The sequence below is a fragment of the Rhinatrema bivittatum genome, chromosome 1 (assembly GCF_901001135.1).
Source record: "Rhinatrema bivittatum chromosome 1, aRhiBiv1.1, whole genome shotgun sequence".
Taxonomy (NCBI): Eukaryota; Metazoa; Chordata; class Amphibia; order Gymnophiona; family Rhinatrematidae; genus Rhinatrema; species Rhinatrema bivittatum.
Window position 1 is genome coordinate 285,125,431 of NC_042615.1, and position 17,003 is coordinate 285,142,433.

The window sequence follows — 17,003 nt, forward strand, 5'->3', positions numbered from 1 at the left end:
ATTGCAAACTCTGTTTCCGTAAAAAAAAAAAATTTACAGAACACTGTTAAACAGTTGTAGGACGTATGAAAAGTATCTCTAAGCAAATACGACACCAAGAACAGTTAACTTCTCAAGGTAAAACACTAAGGGCCGGATTTTTAAAAGGTTACGCGCGCCAGGCTTATTTTACAAAGGCCCGGCGGCGCGTAAGTCCTGGGGCTTGCAAAAAGGGGCGGGGAGGGGCGGGATCAGCGGCCATTTGCTGCTGTACCAGCGCAGGCACAAAAGGTAAAACACATTTTGGGGGGATGGGGAAGGCTGCGCGGCTCGGGCGCGCAAGGTGCAAAATTGTGCACCCCCTTGCGCACGCTTGCGCACAAAAATCTACCCCTAAGTAACACTGTCACCTTGCTTAACCTACATTCTCAAGCAATTGAGCATAACCGAGAGGACATTACCGTTAAAACTCTGCTGAGTGAGGGCCGCATTTTTATCCAACTCATTCAAGCGCTCACCAATAATTTGTTTAGAGAGCTGGACAACAGCATGAGTAACTTAATGAAAGGACAGATGCCATCCTATTTAGTCTCTCCATATGCTTTTGCTAAAATTACCTGAAGTAACATTGAGCCTATCCAGGTCCAGGTTGCTTCTCACATGGGTAATGCTATACCTCTTATGTGGACATTGAGAATTTGGAAGTTGCGAATGTTTTAAATTTGCCTTTCATTTTACCTGAGAATGTTTACCAATTGAAGCAAGTAATTAATGTAGGTACCTGGACAAACTATGTATACCTTTATGTAGACACCCTTGCCCTTCTAGCCTATCAGAGCAACAACCCACAGCAATATTTAGTTCCTAATTAGGCCTATGCCAACAAACAAAGGACATACATTGGTTATGTCCCGGTAAACCTTTCCTAAAGGATACTACAGAAGCTCTGTGTGGTTTGTCCTCAGACAACATCCGAGAGAAATGTAAGATTACCATGACAAAGTATGATGAATTCTCTGAAACCAAGGTTGCTGTTGTAAATAATGTTTGGTTAGTTAGCAAACCCTCTGAAAGAGCTTACTGTTTCTAACAAGCATGATGTTAACAATAAGGTTCACTTACCTAATAATGTTTCTTTAGTCACAGTAGCTAAGAACTCAATAGTTACTGTAGGGGATGTGTCCTTATACTACCTAGAACCAGACCCAGTTTCCACAGCGGTAGAAATCCTGGACATGTTTCAGGGCCATGAATTCAACTTTGATGAAACCTGGTATATCTTTTAGACCAGTGTAATGAATCATAATAGTAATAAGAGAATGGGAGTAATGTAATAGAATAACAGTGAATAAAATCGTTTTAATGAGGAAAGGCAAAAAAGTATAATGAAGGAAAATAAGTGGGGAATAGCAACAGGAAATATATATATGGATGATAAGAAATTAGGAAATAATGTAGTTCTCACATGCATGCTGTAGAATTATGAGGTAGAGACTACAACCATGATTCCAGAGAGGAAGATATTTTACAAACTATATCCTGTGTTATGCCTTACCTGCCCTAGCCATGGTGATCGTGGCCCACCTGCTATTGTCAATCACCCTCTTTAAAAGAGAACCTAATGAGAAACACATGGGAAAGGTCTCATCGTAAAGCTATGCGCTTGCAAAATCTCCCATAGCCCCATATTTATTTATTTATTTATTTATTTAAGTGTTTTTATATACCGGGATACGTTGGGAACATCATCTCGGTTCACAGAAAACTAAAACTGCAACAGGCTTTACAGAGAACAAATAAAGTGAAAGTAAATAAAGTAAACCGTGATAAGTTTGAACAAATAACACAACATGCTATATAGCTAACTGGTTATACAGAGAACGATAATTCAAAATAAGCATGAATATTTGGAAAAGATGGCAGGGAGAGCTTTTACAGGGTACATGGGCAGGGGAGAAACTCTAAAACTGTATGAGGCATCGGACAATCAGTGATCACACTTCATCACTTTCCAGACAAGGGAAAGGAGGGTTGTGCACACATACATTCTACCTCAAGTCTGAGATGGTGTCCCTAACCTCATAATTCTACAGCATGCACGTGAGGACTACATTATTTCCTTATTTCTTATCATCCATATATATATTTCCTGTTACTATTCCCCACTTATTTTCCTTCATTATACTTTTTTGCCTTTCCTCATTAAAATTATTTTATTCACTGTTAGTCTATTACATTACTCCCATTTTCTTATTACTATTATGATTCATTACACTGGTAAACAAAGCTTTCATTTCCTTCAGGCTTTTTGGTGTTCCAAATAGATTTTTTGATGCTGATCACAGATATTACTTTGAAATTTGTACATCATGTAAGGTTTTTGAGAAACGGCCAATTTTGTGTTAAAATAATTGTGAAATTTTAAAACAATCTCATGTACATATTTTCTTGCTGGACAGTAGTTTTTATGATTTTTAAAATTCATGTCCTATTTTGGCCGGCCATAAGCAACGTAACATGTAACAGAGACTAACGTTTTTTAAAAATACTCCAAGAAACTCTGCCTGATCATGCCAGAACTTGCTCGGGCAAACCCCAGCTCGGCTGCAAGATTCCAACTTGTTTCCATGACTATGTAGCCTTATATAAGCAGCAGCAATGAGTAGTCTCCTATGCAATGTCTGTGTGAATGAGCAAATCATATCGCTAAAACTGTTGAGTTTAAAGCTTGTGGATTTAATTTCATATACTTTATGAAATTTTGCGCCAATGTCGTAATAGCCGTGACATGTTTTGTTACATCTGTAGTGAGTTTACTCTGAAAGCACAGAAAAGGAGTATGACTGCACTCATTAAGAAGGCATACTAGTTATTCTTCGGGTGCAAAATTGGTGACCAGGACAGAGCATGGGCTCCTCATATGTGTTGCACATCTTGTGCCAGTAGTCTGCAAGTTTGGCTGAAAGGTGTGCAACCATCTATGCCGTTTGCCATCCCAATGATATGGAGGGAACAGAAAGATCATATAACTGACTGTTACTTCTGCATGAAGAATGTGTCAGGATACTCATCAAAGAACAGGAAGTTTATTGAGTACCCTAACCTTGCATCGGCAATGAGACTAGTGCTGCATAACAACAGTCTTCCTGTTCCAAAACCGCCAGAGGTGTGGACATTTGAGGGTGAGGAGGTAGGCTATGATGGCGAGCTGTTGCAGATGGCAGCTGTGGCTGATCCTGACTGTGCCATCAACATCCAGCAATCCTCATTTAATATCTCAGAACTGAATGATCTGGTCAGAGATTTGGCTTTATCAAAGAGTCAGGGGGAGCTGCTTGGGTCGAGGCTGCAAGGATGGAATCTTTTGTCATCTGATATGAAAATTTCAGTATTTCACAGCTGTCATTAAGATGTGACAAAATATTTCAACCAAGTAGATAGTCTGACGTTTTGCTGTGACATCAATGGATTGTGCTCTCAGATGTGACCACAACCCAACAGAATGGCGACTGTTTATTGATTCATCAATCTTAAGTTTGAAGGCTGTTTTGCTGCACAGCAGTAATATCTACCCATCAATACCTGTCGGACATGCCGTTCATATGAAAGAAACTAATGAGAACATGCAGCTACTGCTGAATCACATTGAGTACTCGAGGTACAACTGGAATTTGTGTGGTGATCTCAAGGTAGTTGCAATTCTACTGGGTCTGCAGCTTGGTTACAAACAAGTATTGTTGCTTCCTTTGTGAGTGGGACAGTCGAGCAAGAGATTCGCATTACATCAGAAAAGTCTGGCCTCTCCACAAGAAGTTGGTTCCAGGGCAGAAGAACGTTGTGCATGACCCATTGGTGGATCCAAGTAAGATATTTCTTCCACCTTTGTACATCAAACTTGGGCTGATGAAAAACTTCGTTAAGGCAATGAACAAGCAAAGTAAAGCCTTTGATTATTTGTGGCAAATGTTTCCACGCATAAGTGATGCCAAGATAAAGAAGGTGTTTTTGTTGGCCCATAAATCCAAGTTGTGATGAAGGGCAGCCACTTTGATGGTCTTCTGCAAGGTACAGAACGTGTTGCGTGGACAGCCTTCAAGAATGTTGTTTGTAACTTTCTAGGCAACTATAAGGCAGCAGACTATGTCGAACAGGTTGAAAATCTGCTTCAGGCATACAAATTGATGAAATGCAACATGTCGTTGAAGATACATTTTCTTCATTCCCATTTGGACTTCTTCCCAGACAACTTTGGCACTGTGAGTGATGAACATGGTGAAAGGTTTCATCAAGACATTGTCAAAATGGAGATACGGTAGCAAGGCAAGTGGAACTCCTCCATGCTGGGTGACTATTGTTGGACTCCCATCCGCGAAACGTCTGACAGTGATTACAAACGAAAATCTACAGCAAAACATTTTTAGTTTTGTTTTCTGGTGCCAACATTGCCATTATAGCTTATGCTGCTACAGACATGTAACAATGCTTGTTAAAATCTACTTGTTTCATTGAAGGTTATGGAGGAAACAAAATGTTCCCAGAAATTTGTTTACCAGTGATAAGTACCTTGACTATTATTATTCCTACCTCATGTTGATGTCATCATTGGTGGTCATACATGTCATACAGCTGAGGCCTGCAAGGTAACCTGATAGGCTTAAGCAAGATAAGCTCCATTGGTGGCTCATCCCACATAAGAAGGGGGAAATGTAGGGAGATACCCCATGTTTTACCACTGAAAGCACTTAACATGAATCATAATAGCTAAGGAGGCAGACAAGCATGCTGACAGGCCCCCCCAAAACAGTCACAGCTCAAGAAAGAATCTTTGCCCATATGAGAACTTTACACTGAAGGATATTTATCAAGATCTGCCTGTTTTTAAGAGCCTGGGTTAATAAAACCAAAGCAGAGGGACAATGCAGCCACTTAAGTTAATAAGCTGAAGTCAGGGACTGGCCAAGGAAAGTCCATAGGGACCCCCAACCTTGAAAGAAAGGAGGGCAGTCAGATAGAGAAAACGCTGACACTGGCATACAGCTTGATAGGGCAGAGACCCTGAATTCGAATGATCCACTGGCTTTGGTTCAAGACATGGCAGGACCCCCCCCCCCCCCAAAAGAAATGGGGAGGGGAGAAAGACCTGCAATGCAGCAAAGACCCTCTACCCACCATGTAATTATGCATGAGCTTATGCATATTTATCAGCTGGAACGTACAAGACAGAGGGGCAAATAAGGAGAAGGCAGTGACTCTGAAACAGCGAACCTGAAGCAGCCCAGCACCCTCTGCTATCAAGGAGGAAGAAGACTAGGTATGGCCAAGAGACCAGAGGGAGGAGATGCCCTGGAATCTAAGTGGTGAGGAACGGAGAGCAGCTTGATAGCTCTGCCAGTACCAGACCCAGAAGCTTCTTTCCCAGACTGCCCTACAGATCTGCCAGTACCAGATCAGAAGCAAACCTTCTCCCCTGCCCATGTACTTGAGACCTCCAGCCAGCATTTGCTTCAGAGGTGAACAGAGGGATATCACTGAAGTTGGGGCCAGTGTTAAGTTAGCCATAAGTATTAATATATTAAGCAGACTAAGGTTTATGGCATGTTTGTAACCACCCACAGTACAGAACGTTTAGGGTAAACTTACTTAGTGGCCAAGATGTTAGAGACAGTAATTATCTTCTAAATGCTAAATCCTGCCAAATCTGATAAAAGTCCATTTCTGAGAACACGTCTTTTTCCTGAACTTAGGATCATGAAGTAAAGTGGGAGGGCAACTGGAAGTGTCCTGTGGCAGATATGTCCCTGCACCCCTAAACTTACATTCCATGTATCCATCTTTTGATTTTTAAAATTTATTTTTTTTTGGCTCAGTACTTCCTCCTTCCTCTCTCTTCCAGCTCAATTGGAACCAATGCTAGGATCCTGGCACCATTTTCAATTCCCAGCTCTCTGGAGATTTTGCCCCTATATTAATCAGACCCATCCTTCCACCATACCTATTCTGGTCATTGCAGCAATGAACCTAAGGCTGGGACCCATGTATTAGGGCTCTAAGTCCAACTAGCAGATGCCACCTTTTTTGAAGACCATGAATCCCTTCCCTGGAGGGACTGTGAACACTACTTCTGCAGTATCCACAGTCCTGATTGAATCAGCGGTACAAAAAACATGATCAGGAAATTGAACTGGGGCCCTTCTGCATGGAAATGAACAGCACATCTCATTGAGCCATTACACCAGCCCTAAAATGAATTTTGCATTTGGGAACAGTTGAGGTGGAGGTTTATCTGACCATTCTGTATGAGGACTTAGATGGGCAGCTCATGCTGTAATATAAGTAATTTAGACCTTAATAAAATATAACTGAAAAAATTAACATGCCTGAAATACTCAAGACTAATAGTTTGATTTTATTTTTAATATAGCACCCAATTTCCAAGGCACTTTACGAAAGAGATACATTAATGATGATTGTGACTTTTGTCTTAGTGCTAAGTTAATTGTAACTTACTTTGGCATATCAACAATTTTCAGCAGGCTGTTAGGGAGAAAACAAAAGCATTAATTTTCACTCCGCCAAGATCTTTGTTCTAAGAAACTAATGGGCATGGAACAGGTCAGTGCTCTCTCAATGAATGTGTCCTAGGGCAAAGGATCAGATACAAGCTTTTAATTATTTGAGAGGCACAAACAGAAACATCCTCTTCTATTATGTGCCCAGAAGGCAATTGTAGGTTATCAGTCAATAGCCTGCACTTTAGAAGGATTAAGGGTTTCCTGTGGTATGCCTCAGTGTGTCCAGAGAATGACTGATAAGCTGGTTCATGCTGCCTATACAGGATTTTTTTGTTTTACTGCTTGAGTATTATTTAATCACATTTGAATACTTATAATCAAACAGCCACCTTGGCTAGATAACATAAAAATACATACATACACACACGATAGCAAGCATAATGCCATCAATATCCCATAGAATGCTTGCTATGTACACTAACAGTATAACTTTAAAAGAAAAGCACAAGACCATAAACACATGCATACGAGTTTATGCACATATGCACACATATTTTACAATGAATGCACATAAATGCATGCAAAATATAAAGTTGTATGTGTACATTGCACATACATTTGCATGTTAATCTTGCATATGGACATTTTTGCATGACACGCAACTTCAGGCTCTTCTAGAGTGGGCTTTTTCTGTTGTACCTCCACTATCATTGCATTTTAATATGTAATATGTACTAGTCATGTGTTGTCTGTATTGATTTTAATTATGTATGTATCCTCTGTCACTCCCTGAGATTTGTGGATCAGTGGGCACTGATAAAGTGCTATACATATTTAATTTTATAAAACTTTACTGAGTTTTAGAGTACTAATTGTTTAATCCGTTTTATTTGATTTGTTTGTGTTGTTTTTTTAAATTACAATATTGTAATCAGGATTGAACAATGTGGAATTGCAGAATATAAGATGTTTGAAATAAAATAGCTTAAATAAATACATACAAAGATACTGATCCACATTCATAAAAATCCAGATTGCACTACAACAAATAACTAATGCCAATATTCATTCAGGATTTCATGCTAAATAGCTAAACTATAGTCCATAATACTTATCTCAAAGCCTGGCTAAATAACCATGCTCTGAGCTGTTTACAGAACATTAAATAGCTCTGTTCTTCTTTAAAATGTATAAGCAATTTATTCCTCATAAATGGACTGTAATAACCAAATGTCGAATATTTGGATTCAGTATGTGTGTGTAACCAGGAAAATTTCCTCCACAGTCAAAAAGTCCAAAAATATGATCTATAGAATGTGGCCTTCTCGTCCTGCTCTGCCATGCAGGAGAGTTGGGTTTGATTCCCAAGCCAACTTCTACTCCTCAGACTGACTATGACCAAGCCTTCTCTTGCTATCAAGCTATGCAATTTTCAAATAAATGAGGCTGTAAGCTCAACTAGTAAGACTGTTGCCCAAATATTCAGCCACTTAGGCGTACTTGGCCTTGCTGTATAGTACTTAGTCATCACTAACCTACCAGCATAGACCCAGTTGGTTTATGGAGAGCTGTAGCCTGCTGGTACACACCTATCTATCTCATGGCCTGTGTAGGATAAACATGTTCTTGTTAAACAGGTTGTGCAACTCAGCTTTCTGGCTCCCTGTCAGGAATACAGCGGTCTGATCAGCCGCCTACATGCCAGGGACAGGACGAGTCTGACTGGGTAATAGCAACTGTTGATACATAACATGGGAGGATAGTGATCAATCATTTCTCTCTCGCATGCACACTTGTTTACAGCATGGTATTTTATTTATTTATTTATTTATTTATTTATTTAAAGGTTTTTTATATACCGCGGAACGTTTCAAACATCACCTCGGTTTACAATGAACAATAATTTAGCAACAGGCTTTACAATCAATTCATGGTATAAAAGAGCAGGACTTTCCAGTGTCCGGTGGGAGTAGGAGATATTGCCTCTATAGACGTATAGAGTGCTGGACACTGAAAACCCCCTTCTCGCCTTTGCTGACCTGACGACTCCTCGATACAAGGCTGATGACACGAAAGGTGCTGGATGGCATATGCAATCATGTGGTATGCAAATAACTTTCTGTAAATAACGTCTATTACCATGATGTCACATTAATAAATGATGTCATAGATATTGTATCAGAGTACCTTACTCTCTCATTCCCAACATTTGGCGTCATGCACAGGATGTATCTATTTAAAAAGAAAAATGGAAAAGAGACATCCGAACCACCAAGCCCAGTGGATCTAAAAATTCCCGGATGGGAAAAAACCCCGTATAAAATGTTGACTCAGGAATGGGCTACGAATACAGGGCTCGCGGAGGCTTGGGATACAGGAGGAGAACCTTTAGATATTGTAAATCAAATCCAACAGGTCCCCATAATAAAAGGAAAAGAATTAGGGACAGTGGGATGGAGAGGATGGGTAGTATTAACAGGATATAGGAAATGTCATGAACAAAAAAGCGTGTTGCAAGAGAAATTAGTTGAACTAGAGCGAGAGATAGACAACCTCCTCAAAGATAATGTTATGCTTAGGTGTCACTTAGAGACATTTAAACAGAAGGCAGAACATTATCAGACAGTGGCCGAACAAGCCGCTGTGCGGGTAGCACAACACAAATATAGAAAATGAAGAGGAAGAGTAAATCAGTCTAAAATATGAGCATGTTTTATGAAAGATGACTGGGATCCAGAGATATGGGACGGGGATATATGGGACTCTACGGACAGTGAGGAGGAGGCAGTAATACCTCCTCCCCCGTAGGGCAAACCTGTCCCATAGTCAGGCGTAAATTAAAGCAAACCAGCGATGGTAGAGCTATAGAACAGGAGGGTACACAAGTAATGGAAGACTTCACCCAACAACAAGTAAGTGAGATATTGGATCGCATGGGGCAAAAACCAGGAGAACCTACTGACCACTGGCTAGTGAGATTATATGAATTCGTGGCGGGAGACATTGATCAAAAAGATGTTAAAAGATTCACTATGATTTCTACCGATCCCGAGGTAAGGGCAGTTATCAGAACAGTAGTTTGGCAAGGGGACATGACTGACTTGTTTCGAGTAGTTGCCGCTGCCACTAAAACAAGGTATAGCACTGTATTAGATTGGCCCGTCAGTAACAAACCATTATATAATATACATGATATCATACAGCGTATCAAAGAAATTACCATGCAAACATGGTGTCTGAGGAATTTACAGGGAGATTTCCTGGACCTACCCCTGCCCGGTACGGCTCGGGCAGAGATTATGCGTACCGTAATCCCGGCATACAGGTCCATTATGTTGACCTTGCTGTTAAATACGGCTGGGAAGAAAATTGGAGATTTGATTCGGGCAATCAGAGAGGTCCTAGATTTAGGGATACAAGAGCGCAATGATAAGACTTTCACATTTAAAGGCAAAGTATGTGACAGAGGAGAAGGTATTCGAAAGGGATACAAGGATCTCTGAAACCGAGATACGGACGCACGGGTGTCAAGGAGAGATATGTTTGCAGCGTTGATAGCTGCCAGAGTGGCTAAAGAGAAAATAGATGGTATTCCAACCAAAGACATGTATAAATTGTATCTGCAAAAATGCAAGGGTAAACAAAAGAAAGTTTACGCGGAAAGGGAGGAAGACTGGGGAAAAGTGTTACTAACAAAGATGAACCAATTGTTGCAAGAGAAAAAAGAGCAAGAGGTAAATGCTACAAACCCCTTCATAAACTAGTCTGAGTCCGTAAAACCCAGCACCCCACCTCAGGAGGCCAATAGTACCAGACTGTATCCGGACTTATCCTGGACACAATAGGAAAAAAGCCATACCCCCCAAATCGCTGCCGTCACCGTGGATAATCGCCCCTATATTGGGGTAGAAATACAATGGCAAAATGGGGCACAGCAGGTGATGGCTTTAGTAGATACGAGGGCGGAGGCCACTTTAATATTTGGAAATCCGAAGAAACATGGGGGGCAAAAGGTAGAATTAGCGGGTCTCTGAGGAAAAACTGTTATAGGAAAACGAACCATAATCTCTTTAGTCGTGGGAGGATACAAAATTCCTCAAGCTAAGGTAGTAATTGTACCCATTAAGGAATATATAATTGGGATGGATCTGTTACAGGGACTTAAGTTGAATACAACATGTGTGCAAATGGTGTTTGGAAAGGTGCCAAGTAAGCAAGTAGCATTTGAAAACAATAGACCAGTATATCTATCCAGAACAATAATAGTGGGTAGAACTGTGGGACCAGAAATAGCTTTGCCTAAAACAAGGGGTCCGGTATGCCAAAAGCAATACCGGATACCTGGAGGACATAAAGAGATAACAGAAACAATTAAGGATTTACAGGAAGCGAGGGTGCTAATTCCAACCACTAGCGGTTGGAATAATCCCATCTGGCCAGTGAAGAAATCAGATGGTTTGTGGAGAATGACAGTAGATTACAGGGCTTTGAACAAAAATACGGACCCTCTGACTGCTGTGGTCCCCGATATTATAACATTGGTAGAGCAGATACAGCAACATTTGGGGAAGTGGTACGCCGTAATTGATTTAGCAAATGCTTTTTTCACAATTCCTATCTGTAAAGAAAACCAAGAACAATTTGCCTTCACGTGGGAAGGACGACAGTATACCTTCACTAGACTACCTCAGGGATACTTACATAGCCCTACCATATGTCACCGGAGGGTGGCAGAAGATTTAGAAAGGTATGATTGTCCAAAAGACATACAATTAACTCATTACACTGATGATATATTAGTACAAGGGGATACAGAAGAGCAAGTAGCGATAGCTCTAGCACAAGTAGTAGAAAATATGGAAAATAGAGGTTGGAAAATTAACAAGAATAAAATACAAGGACCTAGCAACACTGAAATTTTTGGGGATACAGTGGTCGAATGGTAAAAGAGAAATCTTACCAAAGGCAAAGGATAAGTTATTGTTGTTTTCCCCACCACGGAATCAAAAAGCAGCCCAGAAGTTTATAGGACTATTTGGATTCTGGCGACAGCACATTCCACATTTGGGGCAAATATTGTCCCCATTGTATAAAGTCACTCGAAAAAAGGAAAAATTCGAATGGGGACGATTACAACAAGATGCTTTTGATCAGGCTAAGGTCGCTATCCAAACAGCATTAGACTTATGGCCTATCAGGGAGGGGCCAGTAGAATTACAAGTTTCATTTTCATCTTGTTATGCAGACTGGAGTCTGTGGCAGAAACAAGACAGTAAACGAGTACCGTTAGGGTTTTGGAGCAGGAAATTACCTGATGCTGCATGGCAGTATTCAGCCTTTGAGAAGCAGTTACTAGCATGTTACTGGGCTTTGTTAGACATGGACCAATTAACTCAGAACCATGAAATCCTTATGCGCCCTTTAATCCCAATTATGCACTGGGTACACAGCACCCCGCATACCTATCGGATAGGGTATGCGCAAGAAGCTTCCATTGTAAAATGGAAATGGTATATCCAGGACAGGGCGAAATCAGGCTTGGCTGGGCACTCCATGCTCCATGAACAGGTAGCGGAAATTCCTATTAATCAAGAAAAAGAACAGACAGAAACATTGGATATTCCTCCTTCTCCGGTTACTACTGGGGTACCATTCGACCAATTACCCAAAGAACAGCAGTTACATGCTTGGTTTTCAGATGGTTCGGCTAGAATGAAGGGAACTGAGCGATTATGGAAGGCTGTAGTATATAATACCCATACAAATGAAGTAAGTCAGGAGGAAGGGAAAGGCAAATCTAGCCAGTTTGCGGAACTTTATGCCATATGGATGGCTTTACAAAAAGGGGAAGCGGATTGCCACATTTATACCAACAGTTGGGCAGTCATGAAAGGAATGACTCAGTGGATGCCAAAATGGCATAAAGATCAATGGAAGATACATCACTGCTCGGTATGGGGCGCTGACATTTGGCAAAAGATCTGGGCCGAGTGTCACAAAAAGCATGTTACAGTGTTCCATGTAGACGCACATGTGAAAGATGTTTCTTTATCTAATCTGTACAATTCCATTGCAGATAAACACGCAAAATCCGAGCCAGTGTCACGACCACAAACGAGCAGGGGCTATGGAAATGGGCACATGAAAAAAGTGGCCACTTGGGGGCGGAAGCTACTCACAGGTGGGCCCAAGCCAGAGGGATACCAGGATTCCTCCCTGATTTTCAAAACATACTCACACAATGTGAATATTGTCAGTTGACACATCCAAGGTCACCGCAAGCTATTGAGCAGGGGCATATCCATCGTGGTTTAAATCCTGCCACTATTTGGCAAATAGATTTTGTAGGCCCTTTACGAAAATGTGGAGGAGATGTATATTTATGTATGGCAGTAGATACCTTTAGTGGAATCATGATGGCTGTGCCTGCACCAGGGGCTAATCAGAAAGCTACTTTAAAACTTTTAAATGAAATGTCGGTATTATGGAATACCAAAACAAGTTCAGAGTGATAGAGGGACTCACTTTACTGGTAACTTAGTGCAGCAATATGCTAGAGACAACTACATTGAATGGATCTTTCACATTCCATATTATCCGCAAGCTGCCGGCCTTATTGAGCGTATGAATGGGTTATTAAAAAATATGTTACGCTCTCTTACAAAATCTGCCACCATGAAGGGGTGGAAATCTGTATTGTCCACAGCTCTACAGCTGCTAAATAGTAGACTCAGATCCGAAATATCATTTGCTGGGCTACGGCTTTGGGAAACGTCTAATTGCCCCGCCAAAATAGTTATGAAGCTGCGGGATATGATGTAACCAATCCCACCGCTATAGTGATACCTCCCCATGAATCTTTATTGTATGATTTACAGATTGGGTGCAGCATCCCTAAGCAACATTTCGGATGGCTGTGTATTCGATCTAGTTGGGCAAAACAAGGCATAAATGTATTGGGGTGAATCATTGATTCTGACTACCGTGGTCCCATATATGTACTGTATCACAATTTGACGAATAAAGAAATTTACGTTCCTGCCCAAACCAAAATGGTACAATTGATTATTATTCCCTATGTAACAGACCAAATGGTATGGGGAATTCCCAATTCCACTCCCCGAGGACAAGGTGCCTTTGGAAGCACCTCCAATCCAAGTAAACTACATCCAGGAGCTAAAATATGGATCTTCACACCTCATAGAGAACCTAGGAAAGGTGAAATTTTAGCTGTTGGCAAAGATGCAGTACTGACTGTACTACCAGAAGGAGATGAACATTGGATACAGGTACCCAGTATCCGATGTAAACTAAGGGAATAACTAATGATGTGTTCTCTCGCTACAGGTTGGCTTGCACCTCCCGTTTATGGCGATCAACCTCTTTGCCATCATTGGTATGGTGCACACCCTATATCAGCCTGTAGAAGTAACCTCCAGACGGGGGACTATCAAGTGGAAGAACAGCACCTCCTCTCGGACGCAGGATAATTTCACATGTAAAGCATACGATGCTTGTGTGGTTTGGAACATCACCACAACTGCAAAAGTAGTGAAAGCAAAGACAACACAGGACAAAATCACTAGATTACTCGTCAAGTATCACATCGGAGATCAGTTTTCTATAGCCAGTTACACCGCCATACAGTGTCGTAACTATTCGGCTCCTTGTCTACAATATACCCGAGCTATGTGGAAGGAGAAGATATGCAATTCCACCCCAATCCAATCACTCAATATGACACTTACTAGTATTAATGACTGGATGCTAATATGTGAAAATGCTTCTGTAGTTACAAATCAGACCCGCTTTGGGTACTTTTGGACAATGCTACCTATAAAAGAAGTTACTAGTCATTCCCAGCTGGTAGTCCGATTCCCCGAAACATGCATTCCTTTTATACCATATGGTACAAAATATGTGTTGAAATTTAACATAACATTTCTCCACCGACCCAAACTTACACGATATAAACGAGCATGGTATGATACACTATTGGGAGGATTGGGTACAGGAATAGGAGCATTAAATACTATGGACATAGAGGTATTAGCGAACAGAATTGCCACGGCTGGAGGGGATACAGGCCTCATTACTAACATTATTGCAAATTGGATTCCCGACCCCGCACACATGCAACAGTATGTGCAGAAGTATTTGCATTTAAATAATGATTTGGTTATAGAAGGGTGGAATGCCACTTGGGAAATGGGACATAATCTGACTGCATTTGTTAATTGGACACAATCCCTTATGCAAGCTTTGTATCTACAACAGATAGAGATGATACAAACCAAACTATACATGAGTATTTCTCCTATTTGGAAGGAATTGTTCCAATCATATGTACCATACCAATATCCTATAGGCTGGCTGCCACAGCCACAGTATACGATATGCGACACAAATTGGTGTACAGGCCGAATCACGTTTTATAACGCCTCCGATACATTAACAGATACTGTATGTAAATTTACATCACTTCCTTTCCCAGTCTATCTTCCTGAAAGAGGAAGTGTGCTAATACAAGTTTTGCATACTAACAACTGGATATGGACCACCAATAATCACACTATTGACAATACAATATGTACCCCTACACTAATGGGATTGGCTTGCCCTTTAATGTATTCCACATTACCCGATGATTGCTCGTTGCAGCAACCTTTGGCACACTGTAGTCTTCTAATATTACCTGATAATGTAACTGGTTTCATAATTCCATTCCCTGAAACTGTATGTGTATATAATTTGACTTTTACAGGATGCCTGTATAATGTTACTTGGTTTACTTTTGGTTCTCGACAATATTATTTACCACCAATGGACATCGCTGATGCGCAATTGAGGGGTAAAGTTGGACTTATCATTCTTTAAGACACCATTGTTGGATTTGACTAAACTGCAAAAGGTATTGAATACCTCAGATTCGTTGAAACAGACCCTTAGACATGTGGACATTGCTGTAACTGGTGCCCTGCTTCGAGTGGACTTTGCCAAGGAACGTCTACTACATTTACAACAATTGATAAAAGACACCTCTCATTCTTGGTGGGATGTGTTTTTCGGACGTTCCTCTACTGCCACAATGACTCTGAATTGGATTTTTCATCCTATCCTTATTGTAATGTGTGTATGCCTCCTGTGCCTAGCGTGTACATGTTATCTTACCTATCAAGTGCATAAAATAGCACGACAAAGTAAATATACCACTACAGTGGCTTCGTATGCAGTGGTGCCTGCATTGGAGAATGATTGATCAAGGGTGGAGTGTAGGATAAACATGTTCTTGTTAAACAGGTTGTGCAACTCAGCTTTCTGGCTCCCTGTCAGGAATACTGCGGTCTGATCAGCTTCCTACATGCCAGGGACAGGATGAGTCTGACTGGGTAATAGCAACTGTTGATACATAACATGGGGGGATAGTGATCAATCATTTCTCTCTCGCACACACACTTGTTTACGGCACGGTATAAAAGAGCAGGACTTTCCAGTGTCCGGTGGGAGTAGGAGATATTGCATCTATAGACGTATAGAGTGCTGGGCACTGAAAACCCCCTTCTTGCCTTTGCTGATCTGACGACTCCTCGATACAAGGCTGATGATACGAAGGGTGCTGGATGGCATATGCAATCATGTGGTATGTAAATAACTTTCTGTAAATAACGTATATTACCATGATGTCACATTAATAAATGATGTCATAGATATTGTGTCAGAGTACCTTACTCTCTCATTCCCAACAGCCTGCAATGTCACTAGGGCAAGATTCCTTTATCCATAATTTGATTTTATCTGATCACTTCTCCTCTTGCTTCTGCTGGGTGGGTTGTTTTCAATAGTACCACCTCAATTCCTACTACTGTCCTAGCTTGCTTGAATTCTGTCACAGTATGTGTTTCCTCCACCGCTGCTAGCAGGTTATTCCAGGCATCTCCCATTATCTCCTATTTCCTCTGAACTTTCCTCTCTGACCTCTTGTTCTTAACTTTCCTTTTCTATGGAAAATTTTACCTTCCCATAATTAGGTAACCCACTGTTGTATGCTTTCCGATATTTGGAATGTTGGAAAGAATTATATAAAAAGAACCAGTGGGGCAAAATAACTCTCCAAAGAAGGGATATAAAATTACCAAATTTAGCTTGAAGAAAAAAAATTTGAAGCAGCTGAAGGATGGCACCATTCAAGCCATGCCAACCTCCCAAACATGCTCCCCCAGTCTCCTCTCACCATGCACAAACCACATCCCTCCCCACCCACCAACTTCCAAACCCCCTCCACACAATAAAGACGCACATGAGATTTATCTGTGTGTTGGCAATATTCTTTCCTTGGTTTTTAAAGTTTGAATTTAGATCAAAATGTTTTCTGGTAACTGCTCAAACTGAGATACTGCTTCAGTTTTGTTCTAGGTCAAGCTGCTGGATGGGGGAAGGAAGGAGAGTATGGGAGGAAGGATGAGTTAGGGGAATAGAACATTAATTAACGATATACAATATCTCACTGCCTCC